Below are 19,261 nucleotides of genomic sequence, written 5' to 3'. Positions count from 1 at the left end.
ATTTTTGTATTTTTAGTAGAGACAGCGTTTCATCATGTTGGTCAGGCTGGTCTCGAACTCCTAACCTCAGGTAGTCGACCCACCTCAGCCTCCCACAGTGCTGAGATTACAGGCATGAGCCACCACGCCCTGCTAGGAGTTCACACTTTAGTTGGGGAAAATATACAATAAGCAAGCCAATTTTTAAAAAGAGAACTGCAATTACAGTTAAATGCTACAAAGACAAACTCACAGGAAGATGGGATGTAGAATGATAAGGCTCTCAGAATAGTAAGAGAAACTATTGCTTCTTACAATGTTTGTCTTTCTTTGTATCAGTGCTCAGCTGAGTCTGCAGTGCTTCAGAGGCAGCTTTCATTTTATAAAAATCTATGATTTCTCCTTCCAGTTGTTTTTTCTCTTCCTCAAGATTCCTTATCTCCTCCTGTTGAATCATTTTAAGATGCTCAAATTTGTCCTGCAGCTGTGAAACCAATGTGCAGTTGTGACACCAAAGCAGTGTGGCTGAACACCCAAAAGAATATGCTTTTTTCTGATTATCAAACAAACCCAAATCATCACAGTAGAGCACGATCTTAATAACAATCTCAAAAACTCAGGAGTAAACACTCAGATATGGAATTTTTCTTTTCTTTCTTTTTTCCTTTTATAAGATGGAGTCTCACTCTGTTGCCCAGGCTGGAGTGCACTGGTGCGATCTCAGCTCACTGCAACCTCCATCTCCCAGTTCAAGTGATTCTCCTGCCTCAGCCTCTTGAGTAGCTGGGACTACAGGCATGCACCACCACTACAGGCGTGTGCCACCACACCTGGCTAATTTTTGTATTTTTAGTAGAGATGGGGTTTTGCCATGTTGGCCAGGCTGATCTCGAACTCCTGACCTCAGGTGATCCTCCCGCTTTGGCCTCCCAAAGACTTTTTTTTTTTTTTTAATATAGAGACAAGTTCTCAGTATGTTGCCCAGGCTGGTCTCAAACTCCTGAGCTCAAGTGATCCTCCCACGTCAGCTTCCCAAAGTGCTGGGGCTGACTGGATGCAGTGGCTCATGCTTGTGAACTCAGCACTTTGGGAGGCCAAGGTGGGAGGATCGCTTGAGCCCAGGAGTTCAAGACCAGACTGGGTGATATAACACAATAGTAAACTTCAACAGGAGAGAGAATCTGTAAACTTGAATATAGATCTTCTGAAATTATCCAGTCAGAGGACAAAGAAAAAAAGAATAAAAAAGAGAAAAGAAGGCTGGGCGTGGTGGCTCAAGCCTGTAATCCCAACACTTTGGGAGGCCGAGGCAGGCAGATTAAGAGGTCAGGAGTTCAAGACCAGCCTGGCCAACATGACAAAACCCCATCTCTACTAAAAATACAAAAATTAGCCGGGTGTGGTGGCACACACCTGTAGTCCCAGCTACTTGGGAGGCTGAGGCAGGAGAATCGCTTGAACCCAGGAGGCGGAGGTTGGAGTGCAATGTGAGCCGAGACCACACATTGCACTCCAGCCTGGGTGACAAAGCAGGACTCTGTCTCAAAAAAAAAAAAAAAAAAAAAAAGAGACAGAGAAAAGAAAGCCAACAAGACACCATTAGGCAAACCATTGTCAGGTTATGGGAGTTTGAGAAGGAAAGTAGAGAAAGGAGAAGAAAGCTTATTTAAGGAATGGCTGAAAACTGCCTAAATCATGGGAAAGATTTAGACATCTAAATCCATGAAGCTTAAAGATTCCTAAAGAGGTTCAAACCAAATAGATACTCACCAAGTCACAATATAATCAAATAGTCAAAAGTTAAAGAAACTTTGCAGGTCAGGACAGAATCGAATAATACATTCAAAGTGCTGAAAGAAAAAAACTGCCAGCAACTAATACTATGTCTCACAAAGCTGTCCTTCAGAAAGAAAGAAGAAATAACGTGTTTCCTCGACAAACAAAGCTGAGGGCATTCAGGACCAGTAGATCTACCTTAAAAAAATGCTTAAGGGAGTTTTTCAAGTAAAAATGAATGAAGTTGGGAGCTGTGGCTCATGCCTGTAATCCCATTTTGGGAGGCCGAGGTGGGTGGATCACCTGAGGTCGGGAGGTCAAGACCAGCCTGGCCAACATGGCAAAACCCCACCTCCAGTAAAAATACAAAAAATTAGCCAGGTATGAAGGCCACTGAGATCGTGCTACTGCACTCCAGCCTGGGTGACAAGAGTCAAACTACATTTCAAAAACAAAAAACAAAACAAACAAAAAAAACAAAACTTGAGGCCTGGCCTTCTGCTCCTCTCCAACCTCTCCTTCTCTGGGCCCAAGCCACCTTGGCTGAGGAGGGGGCGAGGAGGTGTGAGCCCCTGCCAGGAACCCCCTGCCCGGACCAAGTACTCGGCCCCCAGGCCTGCGTTCAGTGAGGCCTCCCGTGGCGTCAGCATGTTCGTGTGGAGGAATGTGGAAGTTCACCCTGTGGTCGTGTTCCCCTGGTACTCCATCCCCTTCCTGACCACCCCCCCGCAGCCACACGAGGCCCAGCAACCTGCCAGTCACTCAGTGGCCTCCAACCAGAGAAAACAACCTGCCAAGTTGGCAGCTGTTGCTCATGAGCGTCCACCAGGTGGGACAGGGAGTGTTGACCCTGGGCGGCCCCCTGGAGCCACCTGCCCTGAAAGCCCAGGGCCCGCAACCCCACACACTTTGGGGGTGGTGGAACCTGGTAAAAGCTCACCTCCCACCATGGAGGAGGAGCCCTGGGCCCCTCAGGGGAGTCCCTGCTGGACAGTGAGACAGAGAATGACCATGATGATGCTTTCCTCTCCATCATGTCTCCTGACACCCAGTTGCCTCTACCACTCAGATGATGTCAGGCCCAGTCCCTCAGTGCCCTGCGCAAGGAACAGGACTCATCTTCTGAGAAGGATGGACGCAGCCCCAACAAATGGGACAAGGACCACATCTGGTGGCCCATGAGTGGCGGTCATGATCTTCAGCAAGCGGCACCAGGCCCTGGCAGGGCGCACCAGGGTCACCCCAACCAGGATAACCGGACCATCAGCCAGATGCTGAGCGAGCGGTGGTACACCCTGGGGCCCAATGAGATGCAGAAATACGACCTGGCCTTCCGGGTGAAGGTGGCCCACTTGCAACAAGGACCGAAAGAAATCCAGCTCAGAGGCCAAGCCCACAAGCCAGGGGCTAGCAGGAGTGTAATAAGGGCTCGTGGGAGCAGAGCATATCAGAGACGGGCACTGCCACTGCCCCTGGGGTGTCCTCTGAACTCCTGTCAGTTGCAGCCCAAACACTCCAGAGCTCAGATACCAAGGAGCAGCTTCTGTGGGGCAGAACGGCTGCACACAGTCAGGGAACCTGGCTCAGCCTGGCCCAAGCCTTCTCCCACAGCGGGGTACACAGCCTGGACGGCAGGGAAATAGACCGTCAGGCACTACGGGAACTGACACAGGTGGTGTCTGGCACTGCATCATACTCTGGCCCAAAGCCTTCTACTCAGTATGGAGCTCCAGGCCACTTTGCAGCCCCTGGTGAGGGAGGTGACCAGTGGGCAGCCCTGCTGCTGCCCACCTGAGCTGCTCATTCCCAGCACATGGCCAGTGAGGACATAGCAAGTGACGAGGAGCACATGGTCATCCATGAGGAGGAGGGGGTGATGATGTCATTGCTGATGATGGCTTTAGCACCACTGACACCGATCTCAAGTTCAAGGAGTGGGTGACCAACTGAGAGTGGGGACAACTCTGGGGAGGAGCCAGAGGGCAACAAGGGCTTTGGTGGGAAGGTATTTGCACCTGTCATTCCTTCCTCCTTTACTCCTGCCGCCCCTTGCTGGATCCTGAGCCCCCAGGGTCTCCTGATCCACCTGCAGCTTTTGGCAAAGTCTATGGTCCCACCCTGTCCTCCTCCTACACATACTCAGATGCTTCCTCCTCAACCTTGGCACCCACCTCCTTCTTACTGGGCCCAGGAGCCTTCAAAGCCCAGGAGTCTGGTCAAGGCAGCAGAGCGGGCCCCCTACGGCCCCTACCCCTGGGGATGGGGGCCCAGGGACGCCTTCCAAGGTGACCTGTTTCCTCCCAATGGATCCTGCCACCTTCTGGTGCAAGAGACCTGAAAGTGTGGGCGACCTGGAGCTACCAAGCTCCTCAGTCATCAGGGTCCCTCCCAACACTAAGGCTTTCCTAGGCAGGAGCTGGGCTGAGCCACCCGGGGGGCAGAGCCTGAAGAGAAACTGACTGGGCTTTCGGGGTCGGGGCAGAGGGAATCCCACGGACATGGATCCCACACTGGAGGACCCCACCACGCCCAAATGCAAGATGAGAAGATGCTCCAGCTGCAGTCCAAAGCCCAACACCCCCAAGTGTGCCATGTGTGATGGGGACAGCTTCCCCTTTGCCTGTACAGGTGGAGAAGCCGAGGACAGGCTCAGGGAACCGGAGACCGAGAAGGCGCTGTCCTCTTCACTGCACGTGCCCTGGACCAGTGCCGGCCCTGATCATGCAGCTCTTCCAGGCCCACTGCTTCTTCCTGTCCACTAGGCCACAGCCGCCCTCCAGGCCCACTATGCACACATCTTCCCCTCCAAGGTTTGTTCTGCCCCTGCCCTGACTCCCAGCCCTGTGGGGGTCCTGACCGCACCTCACCTGGCTCAGACTCTTGACGCTGCCCTGGCTGCCCCACCACTGCCTCTGCCCGAGAGTCACGTGAGGCTGAGAGTAGGGGCAGGGGCAGCAGTGGTGCCAGTTGGGGGGCGGTCCAGTGGGAGAAGCCTCAGCCTCGCGGGCTGCTCCGTGGGACTGATGACTGCATGATCTTCTGGGCACCTCACGGATCTTCAACTGCAGGTGAAACAGATGCTGGTGGTGGGTGCAGGGCCGCTGGGAGCCGCTGCATGGTTCCCAGAGGCTGGACTGGGGCAGGTGCCAACTGAAGCTGCTGGGGCAGCATGGGCAGGATGTTCTGCACACAAACCTTGGAGAAGATGTGTGCATAGCGGGTCCACTGCTGCTGCCCCTGCCCTGACTCCCAGCCCTGCCTGACCCCACCTCAACCTGCTCAGGCTCTGGAGCAACCCTGGCGGCCCTGCCACTGCCTCTGCCCCAGAGTTGGGGCCTTGACAGCCTGGTTGGAAGGGGACACCCCAGCCCTGCCTCAACACCTGGGGGTCTCCATAACTACCACAGGCAGGTGGGTGACCCCAAAGAAGATCCCAGGACTCACAGTACCCCCTGAGAACATGGACAGTATGTGGGGGTAGCAATGGAGGGGAGGATGGTTATCTTCTCCCAGGTAAAGCCATTTAATCCTTTCAGTTTGGGACGGAGTAAGGCCTGCTTTTTTTTTTTTTTTTTTTTTTTGAGACCGAGTCTTGCTCTGTCACCCAGGCTGGAGTGCAGTGGTGCGATCTTGGCTCACTGCAACCTCTTCCCGCCGGGTTCACGCCATTCTCCTGCCTCAGCCTTCCGGGTAGCTAGGATTACAGGTGCACGCTACCACGTCCGGCTAATTTTTGTATTTTTAGTACAGACGGGGCTTCATCATCTTGGCCAGGCTGATTTCTATCTCCTGACATCGTGATCTGCCTGCCTCCCCCTCCCAAAGTGCTGGGATTACAGGCGTGAGCCACCACGCCTGGCCAAGGCCTGCTCCTCTTATCTATACCCCCTACCCCTGCAGCTGTGCAGGGGGAAAGCTGGGCAGTTTCCCTCCTCCGAGCCCCTGTACATACCATGAATTGTGGGACCTTCAGAGCTTTTCACTTTTCGGAAAATAGCTCCTGCTGGGGCTACAAGATGGAGTATGAAGAGGGCCTTGGGCCACAGGGAGGCGCCTGTGGACTAGGGGGAGTTCATGCACCCCTTCTTTCCCCAGAGGGGCTGGACTCAGGTGAGTATGGGGGTGGGGGCTCCTGCACTTCGACACAGGCAGCGGGAGGGTTTTCTCCCCATTCCCTCTGCACTCCCAACTTGAGCTATACTTTTTAAGAAAGTGATTCACCCTGCCTTTGCCCCCTTCCCCAGAACAGAACACGTTGATCATGGGCGATATTTTTCATTGTGCCAAAAAGTTGCCATGACCGTCATTAAACCTGTTTAACACCAAATAATAAGGAAAATAAAATAAAAAATTCGGGCATGGTGCAGAAACTCACTCCAAATAAATTACCTACCAAAATATATAATGGTGGAAATATTCCAAAATTCCATATTTTGGGATTTATACACAAAAGATAAACAAATTAGAGGCCAAGAGGCTGCTGGAAGGGAAAAACGGGGCCTGGAAAGGCCGTTGTGAGGAATGAGCTGGGCCTAAAGAGGCCACTGGCAGGCAGTAGCTGGACCTGCCGAAGTGGCCGAAAGGCAGGAGCTTTGGACTGGGGAGGCCGCAGTGAGGCGAGAGCTAGCTGGGCGTGGAGAGTCCGCTGTGAGGCCGAGGCCGAGGCCGGGCCCGTGCAGGCTTTCGAGAGGCAGGAGGCCGGGCCTGCAAAGGCCGACTGGAGATCAAGTTCTGCGCCTGAAGAGGCCGCCAAAAGTCAAAAGCGGGGCCTGGGAAGGCCGCCGAGAGCCATGAGCTGGGCTGGGCCGAAAGAGGCCACTGGGAGGCAGGAGGAGCTGGGCCTGGAGAGGCTGACTCGAGGAAGTTTTGCACCTGGAGAGGCCGCCGAGAGGACGGAGCTGGGCCCGGGGAGGCCGACTTGCTGCTCTTCCAGGCCCACTTCCAGGACGATTTGAGGACGACTTGGGCCTGCAGAGGCCACCGGGAGGCCCAAGCTGGGCCTAGAGGAGCCCAACGACCGGAGGCCGTTTGGGGCCTGCAGATGCCATCGGAGGGCAGGAGCTGAGCCTGGAGAGGCCACCGTGAGGCCTGAGCTGGGCCTGGGGAGCTTGGCTTAGGGAAGTTGTGGGCCTACCAGGGCCGCTGGGAGCTGGGCAGGAGCTGAGTCCAAAGATGTTGTTGGGACCTGGAGTCGGGCCAGAGTCCGGCCTGGAGACGCAGCCGGGAGGAAGAGCTGGGCCCGGAGAGGACACCGGGAGGCTGCAAGTGGGTCTGAGAGGCCAACTTGAGGAGACCCGGCCTCTGCCTCCCGTATGGCCCAGCTGTTCCTCCCGGCTGCATCTCCCGCCTCCCAGCAAACAAGCTCTTTTGGCTCAGCTCCCGCCGGCCTTTGTAGACCCCGAAGTTTCTGCAAGCAAGCTCTTCAGACCCACATCCCTTCTCCCAGTGACTGAACAGTCCCAGCTCCGGCTGGAGAAGGGCGTCTGCAGACCCCGCTGTTGCCTCCCAGGGGAGTCTCCAGGCCCAGCTCTTGCCCCACCGCGACCTCCCAGGCCCAAGTCCCTGCCTACCTCCCAGCAGCCCGCGTGCAACCCTGCTCCTCCCTCACGGTGGCCTGTTGAGGCAGGGGCTCACGCTGACACCTCTCAGCGTGGGAGGGGCCGGTGTGAGGCAAGGGCTCACGCTGACCTCTCTCAGCATGGGAGGAGCCAGTGTGAGGCAGGGGCTCACGCCTCTGGGCAGGGTGCCAGAGGCATGAGTTGGGCATCAACAGGCCACCGTGAGGGAGGAGCTGGACCGCACGCGGGCTGCTGGGAGGCAGGCAGGGACTTGGCCCCAGGAGGCCGCTGTGGGGGCAAGAGCTGGGCCTGGAGAGGCCCCTGGGAGGCAAGGGCGGGGCCTGCAGAGGCTGTTCTCCAACCAGTGCTGGGCCTGTACAGGCCACCGGGAGGCAGGAGGTGGGCCCTCAGAGCTTGGCTGCAGAAAGTTCAGGGCCTAGAAAGGCGGTTGGGAGCTGGGCAGGAGTTGAGCCAAAAGAGCTTGCTTACTTGCTGGGAGGCCGGGCCGGGAGATGCCGACTTCAGGACAACTTGGGCCTGCAGCGGTCGCCGGGAGGCCCAAGCTTGGCGTGGAGGAGCCCATCGACCAGAGACCATCTGGGGCCTGGAGATGCCATCGGAGGGCAGGAGCTCATCCTGGAGAGGCCACCGTGAGGCCTGACCTGGGCCTGGGGAGCTTGGCTTGAGGAAGCTGTGGGCCGACCAAGGCCGCCAGGAGATGGGTAGGCACTGAGTCCAAAGAGGTTGTTGAGAGGCAGGAGTCGGGCCTGGAGACGCAACCAGGAAGAAGAGCTGGGCCCGGAGAGGACGCCCGGAGGGTGCAAGTGGGTCTGGAGAGGCCGACTTGAGGAGGTTCTGGGCCCGGAGAGGCCGCCGGAAGGGAAAAACTGGGCCTGGAAAGGCCGTTGTGAGGAATGAGCCCCATGGGCCTGAAGAGGCCACTGGCAGGTGGGAGCTGGGCCTGCCGAAGTGGCCGAGAGGCAGGAGCTTTGGACTCGGGAGGCCGCAGTGAGGCGACAGCTAGCTGGGCGTGGAGAGTCCGCTGTGAGGCAGAGGCTGGGCCTGTGCAGGCCTTCGGGAGGCAGGAGGCTGGGCCTTGTCGAGGCCTGCAGAGGCCACCGAAAGTCAAAAGTGGGGCTTGGGAAGGCCGCCAGGAGGCATGAGCTGGGCTGGGCTGAAAGAGGCCACTGGGAGGCAGGAGGAGCTGGGCCTGGAGAGGCTGCCAAAAGGCAGGAGCTTCGTCTGAGGATGCCACAGTGAGACACCATCTGGGTCTGGAGGGTCCACTGTGAGGCAGAGGCTGGCCTGTAGAGTCCGACAGTAGACAGAAGTTGGGCAAAAGGCTGATTTGAGGAAGTTTTGGGCTTCAAGAGTCAGCCACGAGGCAGGCACTAGGCCTGGAAATGGCCCGACAGTCATGAGTTGGGCCTAAATGGGCCACTGTGAGGGAGGAGCTGTGCCTGTTGAGGCTGCTGGCAGGCAGGCAGAAATTCGGCCTGGGGCAGCTGCCATGAGGCAAGAGCTGGGCCTGGAAAAAGCCCCTGGGAGGCAAGAGCAGGGCCTGCAGAGGCTGTTCTCAAGTCAAAGCTGGCCCTGTTCATGCCACCGGGAAGCAGAAGGTGGGCCTGGAGAGTTTGACTTGAGGAAGTTTTGGGCCTACATTGGCCGCCATGAGCTGGACAGGAACTGGGCCAAAAAAGGCTGTTGTGAGGCAGCAGTTGTGCCTGTAGACCCAGCCAAGAGGAAGAGGTGGGCCTGGAGAAGCCCCCATGAGGCAGAGGTTGGGCCTGTAGACGCTGACAGGAGGCAGGAGCTGGGCCTGGAGAGGTCAACTTGAGGAGATTTGGGGCCTTCATAGGCCACCAGGAGGCAGCAGTTGGGACTAGAGAGTCTGACTTGAGTAAGTTTGGGGCCCGGAGATGACGTCCTGGGACAGGAGTTGGGCCTGGAAAGGCCACCGTGAGGCATAAGCTGGATGTAGAGAGGCCAGTGTGAGGCAAGGCCTGGGCCTGTCTAGGCTGCTGGGAGACAGGCAGGAATCTGGCCAGGGAAGGTTGCCATGAGACAAAAGTTGGGCCTGGAAAGGCCCTTGTGAAGCATGAGCTTGGCCTAAAGAGGCCACTGGGTGGCAGGAGTTGGGTGTGTAGAAGCTGCTGAAAGATTGGGAGCTTGGCTTGGGGGGTCCACAGTGAGGCAGATGCTGGGCCTGAAGAATCTGCTGTGAGGCAGATGTTGGGACTATAGAGGCCGACGGGAGGCAGAGGCTGGGCCTGGAGGGGCCCCCAAGATGCAGGAGCTGGGCCTGGAGAGGCTGCCAAGAAGCATGAGCTGGGCCTGGTGAGGTCAACTTGAGAAAGTTCAGGGCCTGGAGAGAAGGCTGGGAGGCAGGAGCTGGGTCTAAAGAGGCCATTGTAACGATGGAGCTGTGCCTGTGGAGGCTGTTGTGAGGCAGTAGCCTCATCTGCGGAGACTGCCGTGACGTAGGGTATGGGCCTAAATAGGCCATTGTGAGTCATGAGCTTGGTCTGTAGAGGCTGACTGGAGAAAGTTCTGGGCCTGGAGAGGCTGCCGGGAGGTAGGAGCTGGGCCAAAAGATGTAAGCACATTCACATTTATTAGGCACTTCATTTCCATTATTACACTGTAATATATAATAAAATAATTATAGAACTCACCATAATGTAGAATCAGTGGGCGTGTTAAGCTTGTTTTCCTGCAACTGGATGGTCCCACCTGAGCGTGATGGGAGAAAGTGACAGATCAATAGGTATTAGACTCTCATAAGGACAGCGCAACCTAGATCCCTCACATGCACGGTTCACAACAGGGTGCGTTCTCCTATGAGAATCTAATGCTGCTGCTGATCTGAGAAGGTGGAGCTCAGGCGGGAATGTGAGCAAAGGGGAGTGGCTGTAAATACAGACGAAGCTTCCCTCACTCCCTCACTCGACACCACTCACCTCCTGCTGTGTGGCTCCTTGCGGCTCCATGGCTCAGGGGTTGGGGACCCCTGCTCAAGTGCATCCAAAACGACCCTTCCCACACCAGTCTTCACAGTGGTCAAGTGCAGCAACCACTTAGCTCCCAAGGCACGTGCCTCAGCTGGCATTTCGTCACAATCAACAGTAAGTGGTAGCTTGAGTCACTGTGAGGTCACCTACTGGAAATCACCAGCATCCCATTTCCCACTGGCAAAGAGCTCAGCACTGCCCCCTGGGAAACCAAACCTATGCCCAAATCCCATCTGTGTGGGTTTATCTCCTGGGACCCTTCCTAACATATTAGTCAGAGTCCAATCAGGAAGCATAAACCACTCAAAAGTTTAAAGTGGTAAAATTTAATACAGAGAATTATTCATTATAACAGGTGAACAGCATAATGAGAGATTGGCTAGCACAAAGTAAAGAGAACTCTAGAGAATATAGGACTAGCCCAGGCCAGGCATGGTGGCTCACGCCTGAAATTCCAGCAATTTGAGAAGCTAATGCAGGAGGATTGCTTAAGGCCAGGAGCTAGAGACCGGTCTGGACAACACAGTGAGACCCTGTCTCTATCCAAAAGAAGAAAAACGTTAGCTGGGAGTGGTGGTGCACACTTGTAGTCCCAGCTACTCGGAATGCGGAAGTTTGAGCCTGGGAGGTCAAGGCTGCAGTGAGGCATGATTATGCCACTACAGTCCAGCCTGGTGACAGAGCAAGACCCTGTCTCAAAGAACAAAACAACAACAACCATTTACAGACAGAAAAGAAATAGAGCTAATAAGCTGAGGAAAGATGTTGAAATGTGACAAGTAAAGTAATATGAGTTCTTTTGTCTATGTAAAATAATCAAACAAAAAATGACTTACTAAATTATACTACCCTGTGCTGGCAAAGGTGCAGTGAAATGGGCACTTTCTTATACTATGAGGGGTGTTTAAATTATGTATAAGCCTTCCAGGGTAAAGCCTGTCAATTTTTTAAAATAATGGAGACAGGGTCTCACCATACTGCCATACTGCCTCCTCCAACTCTTGGCCTCAAGCAATCCTCCTCTCTTAGCCTCCCAAAGTGCTAAGATTATAGCTGGGAGGCACCCAAAACCCTGTCAATTTACATCAAGGGTAATGAGAATGTCCATTCACCATGACTCACAGTAATCTTACTTCTGGGGAGACAATTCAATCTAAACAAAAGGTCATCTGTACACACACAGTAAAAATCTGGGAGTAACTGAAGACAGAGTTGGTAAGTGAAATAAGAAACAGTTATAAGAAATTAAACTATGGTATCAATAGGCACCTGGTAAAAGGTCAGTTGATGTTAGCTGCTACTTTGTTGTTGTTTTGAGACAGGGTCTCACTCTGTCACCCAGGCTGGAGTGCAGAGGCCTGATCATGACTCACTGCAGTCTCAGCCTCCCTGGGCTCAAGTGATCCTCCCACCTCAGCCTCCCAAGTAGCTGGGACTACAGGAACATGCCACCACACTAGGCTAATTCATGTATTTTTCTGTAGGGATGGTGACTCCCTTTGTTTCCAAGGCCTATCGCAAACTCTTGGCCTCAAGCCATCCCTCCTGCCTCAGCCTCCCAAAGTGTTGCGATTACCAGTGTGAGCCACCACACCTGGCCAGCTGCTACTTTTATCAGTATTATTCCACTCAAAAATTATTATTTTCAAGGCTATGCAACAGTCTGTATCCTACAGCGTAATTGTAAAAACATATACAGTCGTCCCTCAGTATACAGAATTAGTCCCAGCCCCCCATCTCTGCATATACCAAAATCCATGCTTACTCACGTTTCGCTGTCACCCCTCTGGAATCCACGTACACAAAAATTCCAAATATTAGTTGGGCATAGTGGCAAGCACCTGTAGTCTCAGCCACGTGGGAGGTTGAGATGGGAGGATTGCTTCAGCCTGGAAGGTTGAGGCTGCAGTCAGCTGTGATAGCACTACTACACTCCAGCCTTGGACAACAGAGGGAGACCCTGTCTCAGAAAAAAAACAAAATAAAACAGGTTAGAAACTGTAATGAGGTCTGCTGGGCAAAATTCCACATAAGCAAAGTATAAATTAATAAAGCAAATCGTGATAAATTAGTACGATTGACTTTCTGGAGTTTCTGACAATAAAAGTAAGGAAAATGCAAAACACAAAGACAGAGAGTAAAAAGAGAAATTAGGAAAGCATTCTACATGTTTAATAGAAAGACACTGGCCATGTTCATGCAGCGGCAGTAATGTCGTGACATGACATACCTTGGAGAGAAGTTAACAGATGAGGAAGTTGATAAAAATCATCAGAGAAGCAAAATACTGGTAGCGACACTCAAGTAAACCATGAAATTTCCATAACTTATGTCAGCAAAGTGGGAATATTGTACGATGTGTGTTGAAGTTCCTATACAACATTGTTTATCTGCCTTTTGTTTGTTTGTAAGGAATGTATATACTAAAAGTTCTTCTTGCTGTCAAAAGAATATGTATGAATAAGTCATTTTAACTTATTCTTCTGTTTTTCTTTTATCTTCCTGCCATCATCCCACAGCCTTACTTTAGAAATTTTTTTTTTAGAAAATTGAACAAGTGCTCCTTGTGGTGGCACATGCCTCGAGGATGGGAGGCAGGGGTGGAAGGGTCACTTGAGGCCATTAGTTTGACACCAGCCTGGCCAACAAAGTGAGACCCCATGTCTACAAAACAATTTAAAAATTAGCCAAGTATCGTCATGTATACCTACAGTCCTAGCTACTCAGGAGGCTCAGGTAGGAGGATCCTTAGCCCAGGAGTTCAAGGCTGCAGTGAGCTGTGATAGCACTACTGTACTCAAGCCTGGGTGACAGGGTGAGACCCCATCTCCTAAAATAAAAAGCAAAGAAAAAAAATAGTTCAAGTAGCAAGTTGTATGTGGCTTACTCTGAATATTTCTAAACTAGAAATTCTCAATCTTTTGGGGTCTAACATCCCTTTACATTTTTTAACTTTATTGAAGATCTCTAAGACTATTTCTTTCTGCAGATAATTATATTAGAACTAGAAAATAAGACACAATTTTTAAAATATTATTCATCACATATTAAAGCCATTACATGTTGATATAATACAAGATTTTTAAAATATTTAATATTCATTACATATTAATAATAAAACCATTACATGTTGATATATTACTTTTTTTTTTCTTTGAGACAAAGTCTTGTTCTTTTGCCCAGGCTGGAGTGAAGTGGCGCAATCTCAGCTCATTGCAACCTCCACCCCACAGGTTCAAGCGATTCTCCTACCTCAGCCTCCCAAGTAGCTGGGATTACAGGCGCCCACTACCATGTCCAGCTAATTATTGTATTTTCTTAGTAGAGAAGGAGTTTCGCCACGTTGGCAAGGCTGGTCTTGAACTCTTGACCTCAGGTGATCCACCCGCCTGGGTCTCCCTAATTGCTGGGATTACAGGTGTGAGCCACCGCGCCCACCCCGATTAATATATGTTTTAAAACACTGATTAATCAGGCAACAACACCGGGCAGGGGTCTCCTCATTCCCAGGGACGCAAACCCCACTGCATGGCTGAGGGGTTGCAAGGGCTGCAGAGCCAAAAGGCTCTGACTTGAGATATTATTTTACTTGTATTTTTATTTGTATTGTGAGACAGGTCCTGCTCTGTCACCCAGACTGGAGTGCAGCTGTGCACTTACAGCTCACTGCAGCCTCGACCTCCTGGGCTCAAGCCATCTTCCTGCCTCAGCTCCCCAGTAGCTGGTAGTACAGTTGAGTGTCACCATGCCTGGTTATTTGTTTAATTTTTTTGTAGAGTGAGGGGTCTTGCTATGTTGCCCAAGCTGGCCTCAAACTCCTGACCTCAAGAGATCTGCACACTTCAGCCTCCTGAGTAGCTGAAACTACAAGTACACATCACCATGCCTAGCTACATTTATTTAATTTTGAAAAATATTTTTGTAAAGAGCAGATCTTGCTGTGTTGTCCAGGCTGGTCTTGAACACCTGCCCTTAAAAGATACTCGCACCTCTGCTTACCAAACAGCTGGGACTACAGGCATGAGCCACTGCAATGAGCCTGAAGAGATTTCTTTAATCTAGCATCCCATACTTGGTAGGATTGGGAAAGGCAGTAGTGTTTTTTAAAATTACTTAATAATTTCAGTAACAATCAAACTCAACCTTGACCCCTGCCTTCTCTCACACCCCATATCCAGTCTGTCAGGAAATCCTGTTGACTGTCTTCGACATGTACTAAAGATCCCCACCCAGCAACTCCCTGGCCTCCTCCCCTACTTCTCCCCTCTGACCATCTCTCAACACCACCATGACCCTGGTCAGGACCACCATCATCTCCCGCCTGGATGTTGCCAAAGCTTGGCCCCCATGCTTCTATCACATCTTCCCACAGTCTTTCTCAACTCAGCAGCCAGAGAATGCTTTTAAATCGGGAGACAGATCATGTCGCCTCTCTGCTCAGAACCCTCCCGCAGTTTCCATCTGAGTCAGAGTAAAAGCCAAAGCCCCAGCAATAACCTCCCAGGGCTTATGTGATCTGTACTGATCCCCACCCAGCAACTCCCTGGCTCCCTCCCCTAATTCTCTCCCTCTCTCCATCTGCTCCATGGGCCTCCTTCCAGAGCCTCAGACACACCTCAGACACTTTATTCTATTGTTTCTGCCTACAATCCTCTTCCCTCAGCACCTTGGCCACCTCCTTCCCCTCCTTCAAGTCTTTACTCAATATTCACTTAGGAGGCCACCCCTGACCATTCTACTTAACATTGCCATCTGTCCCCATGCCCACCATGCTCATTTCTTCTTTCTTTACTTTCTTCTTTCTTTTTTTCAAGATCTCACCGTCACCAAGGCTGGAGTGCACTGGCGAAATCACAGCTCACTGCAACTTCAAATTTCCAGGCTCAAGCGATCCTCCCACCTCAGCCTCCCGAGTAGCTGGGACTCCAGGTTCATGCCACCATGCCTGGCTAAAATTTTTAGTATTTTATTTTATTTTATTTTGAGACAGAGTTTCACTCTTCTTGCCCAGGCTGTAGTGTAACGGTGCGATCCCGGCTCACTGCAACCTCCACCTCCCAGATTCAAGTGATTCTCCTGCCTCAGCCTTCCAAGTAGCTGGGATTACAGGTGCGTGCCACCATGCCCAGCTAATTTTTGTATTTTTAGTAGAGCCGGGGTTTCACAATGTTGGCCAGGCTGGTCTCGAACTACTGACCTCAGGTAATCTGCCCGCTTCGGCCTCCCAAAGTGCTGGAATTACAGGCGTGAACCACCACGCCTGGCCAATTTTTTCATTTTTTTGTAGAGACAAGGTCTTACTATGTTGCCCAGACTGGTCTTGAACTCCTGGCCTCAAGTGATCCTCCTGCCTAAATTCCTAAAGTGCTGGGATTACCGGCATGAGCCATCATGCCTGGCTTCATGTTCATTTCTTCTTGCTGCTGCAACATAGTTTGCAGTTTCCTACATTTAGTGGCTTAAAACACCACAAATCTACCATCTTACAGTTCTAGGGGCCAGAAACCCAAACTAGGTCTATTAAGGCTAAAGTCAAGGTGTCAGCAGGGCTGCATTCCTTCTGGAGACTCTAATATGTTCCCTTGGCTTTTCCAGCTTCTAGAAGCCACTCCCATTCCTTGGATCATGGCCCCTGACTCCATCTTCAAAGCCAGAGGTGAAGCATCTTCAAATCTCCCTCTCTTACCTCTGCTTTCATCACCACATCTCCTGCTCCAATTCTGAATCTCCTACTCTCTTTCTTTTATAAAGACCCTTGTGATTGCTGGGCATGGTGGCTCCCACCCAGAATCCCAACACTTTGGGAGGTCAAGGCAGGAGGAACACTTGAGGCCCGAAGTTTGAAACTAGCATGTAAAACACAGTGAGACCCCCCCCCCAGAAAAAAATAAAAATAAATATTAGCCCGACATGGTGGTATGTGCCTGTAGTCCCAGCTACTTGAGAGGCTGAGGTGAGACAATCGATTTAGCCCAGGAGTTTGAGATCAGCCTGGACGACATAACTAAATCTCATCTCTACAAGGACGAGGTGGGAGGATCACTTGAGCCCAGGAATTTGTGGCCAGCCTGGGCAACAAAAGACCCCATCTGGCCGACATGGCCAACCTGGCCACCATGGTGAAACTCTGACTCTACAAAAATGAGCTGGGCATGGGTGACATGCATGTGTAGTCCTAGCTACTTGGGAGGTTGAGATGGGAGGATTGCTTGATCTCAGAAGGCCAAAGCTATAGTGAGCTATGATCACATCACTGCACTCCAGCCTGGATGACACAGGGAGATTCTGTCTCAAAAAAAAGAAAAGAAATATATATTTAATCTCTGTCCCTGGTTCCTGGCACAGAGCTTCTAAAGCTCTTACAAAGACCTCAGTGATAGATGTGACAGGAACATCTTTTGTTTTAATATTTAGTCTTGGTCCCAGGTTTCTAACACAAGAGCCTCTAAGAACTTTGGGACCTCCAGCATGGTAAGAATGCATTTGGGGATGTTGTTGAGATGACTGCGTGACTGCAAGCTCCTAAATTTCTTCAAGAGGAGGGCTGATTACCATGCAACCACATGGTAAGAGGCTTGGAACTTTCAGCCTCATGCACTGAACTCCAGGGGGAAGAGGGGCTGGAGACTGACTTAATCACCAACAGCCAAAGATTTTATCAATCATGCTTGCATAATAAAGCCTCCATAAACACCCTGAAAGGCGTTTGCAGAGCTTTCAGGGTTGCTGGACACAGGAGATGCTGGGAGGGTCGCATGTTCAACAGAGGGCATGGGAGCTCTGTGCCCCTCCGAACTTAACTTGCCCTGGGTATCTTTCTTTTTTTTGAGACAGGATCAGGCTCTTTTGTCCAAGCTGGAGTGCAGTGGCACAATCTCAGCTTACTGTAACCTAAGCCTCCCCAGTCCCCAGCTCAAGGTATCCTCTCATCTCAGCTTCCCTAGTAGTTGGAACTCTAGGTGCACAACACCACACCGGTTATTATTATTATTTTTTAATTTTTTATAGAGACAGGTTTTCACCATGTTGCCCAGGCTGGTCTCAAACTCCTGAGTTTAAGCGATCCTCCCACCTTGGCCTCCCAAAGTGCTGAGATTATAGGCATGAGCCACTGCATCCAGCATGCACGTCTCTTTCATTGACTGTTTCTGAGATGTATCCTTCACAATGAACCAGTAATAGGAAATGAACTGGCCAGATGTGGTGGCTCACATCTGTAATCCCAGCACTTTCAGAGGCTGAGGTGGGAGGATCACTTGAGACCAGGAATTTGTGGCCAGCCTGGCCAACACAACAAGACCCCATCTATACAAAAAATAAAAGAAACTAGCCAGATGTGGTGGTGCAGGCATGTAGTCTCAGCTACTAGGGAGGCTGAGGTGGGAGAACCACTGGAACCCAGACAATCAAGGCTGCAATGAGCTATGACTGCACCATTGCACACCAGCCTGGGCAACAAAATAAGACCCTCTCTCTCAGAAAAAAAGAAAATAAACTGTTTTTCTGAGTTCCATAAACTGTTCTAGCAAATTATTAAACCCAAGAAGACAGTTATGGGAACCCCCGATTGGTAACAGGTTGCTCAAAAGTACGGTGACAACTTAGGACTTGCCATTGGCATCTGAGGTGAGGATGGCCTCGTGGGACTGAGCCCCTAACTTGTGGGGTCTGTGCTAACTCCAGGTAGTGTCAGAATAAAGTCATGGGATACCCAGTTAATATCCAGAGCACTGAAGAATTTGGTGTAGAAACTCCATACATACATTCAGTCGGAAGTGTGTGAGTAGAGACAAACATGGGTTTTTCTGTCACCTACCTGCTTAACTGCATAGGAGAGGCAATATGTGGTGCTCATGAACAAAGCAAACATTAAAGTCAGACCAGACCCAACATTTGACTCAGTCTTAATATCCAGGTGAGCCTGCGCAAATCATTCATTATTCCTAAGGTTTTCATCACTCCATTCATAAAATGGGGATAACTGTGGCACCTACATGTGATTCTGTGAGAATTAACGAAATATTATGCTTGGGGTTATTGTGATCATTATACCTGTTCCAAACTATTTGACAAGGACAGTGATGGATGAAGACATCAAAAAATCAGAAACTGCAATGAGGTCTCTCAGGCAAAATTCCATACAAGCAAATTACTGTGTCTACAAAGCATTCCTGCCACACTTAATTCACCATTCCCTGAACCAAATATGCCATCTTCATTGTTCAGGTCTGTACGGTGCTGGTTTCCCTTCCCGGGCAGTTTGCGCTATCCCATCCCAGCCCATTCCCCATCCCTCCACCTCCCCCTTCCCTCCCCACTCTCATACAACTCTTCCTCATCTTTCAGGACTTGGCTTCAATGTCACCTTAACTGGAAGCTTCTCTCACTCTCCAGAAGAGCTTCCCATTGCACTTGATGCATGCACTATTATTTGATCATTTTTAAGTTACAGTCCAAATCTTTTTGTACCTGAATAACATGTTGCCCAGTCAGTCTCTCTTCCTGGATTCAGAAGTCTTTCATGGTAGATCCAGCTGGAAGTGACAAAAAGACATCTTTTGACATAAAGGGATGACACAGACAGACATAAGTTCTTAAATGTCTTAAATGTTATGTGAAAATTAAACAGAATTCAAAGACTTGTGGGGAGCACTTAGGAAGTTACTGGGAATGTCATAAAGGGTTAATTTGTATTTTATTTTATTTTTTGAGACAGTCTCTTCTGTCACCTAGGCTGGAGTTGTGGTGCAATCAAGCTCACTGCAGCCTTGACCACCTGGGCTCAAGTAATCTCACTTAATTTTTATTTGGTTTAAGAAAGTCTTGGTTGAGGGTGGTGGCTTATGCCTGTAATCTCAGCACTTTCGGAGGCTGAGAGAGGTATATTACTTGAGGCCAGGAGTTTGAGATCAGCCTGGGCAATATATTAAGACCCTG

The 19,261-nt window shown here is 50.9% G+C and overlaps 3 pseudogenes; 1 reads left to right on the top strand and 2 right to left on the bottom strand.

Annotated features, from left to right (window-relative positions):
- Nucleotides 1-654: 654 nt before the first annotated feature.
- Nucleotides 655-5,138, top strand: LOC117976082 (protein capicua homolog; annotated as a pseudogene).
- Nucleotides 5,139-6,014: 876 nt separating this feature from the next.
- LOC129394851 (putative uncharacterized protein FLJ44672) lies at nt 6,015-7,511 on the bottom strand (annotated as a pseudogene).
- Nucleotides 7,512-8,679: 1,168 nt separating this feature from the next.
- On the bottom strand, nt 8,680-19,168 carry LOC117976094 (putative uncharacterized protein FLJ44672; annotated as a pseudogene).
- Nucleotides 19,169-19,261: the final 93 nt, after the last annotated feature.

The sequence above is a fragment of the Pan paniscus genome, chromosome 1 (assembly GCF_029289425.2).
Source record: "Pan paniscus chromosome 1, NHGRI_mPanPan1-v2.0_pri, whole genome shotgun sequence".
Taxonomy (NCBI): domain Eukaryota; kingdom Metazoa; phylum Chordata; class Mammalia; order Primates; family Hominidae; genus Pan; species Pan paniscus.
Note: the sequence above shows the minus strand (reverse complement) of the source record. Positions and strands in the feature narration are given on the sequence as shown.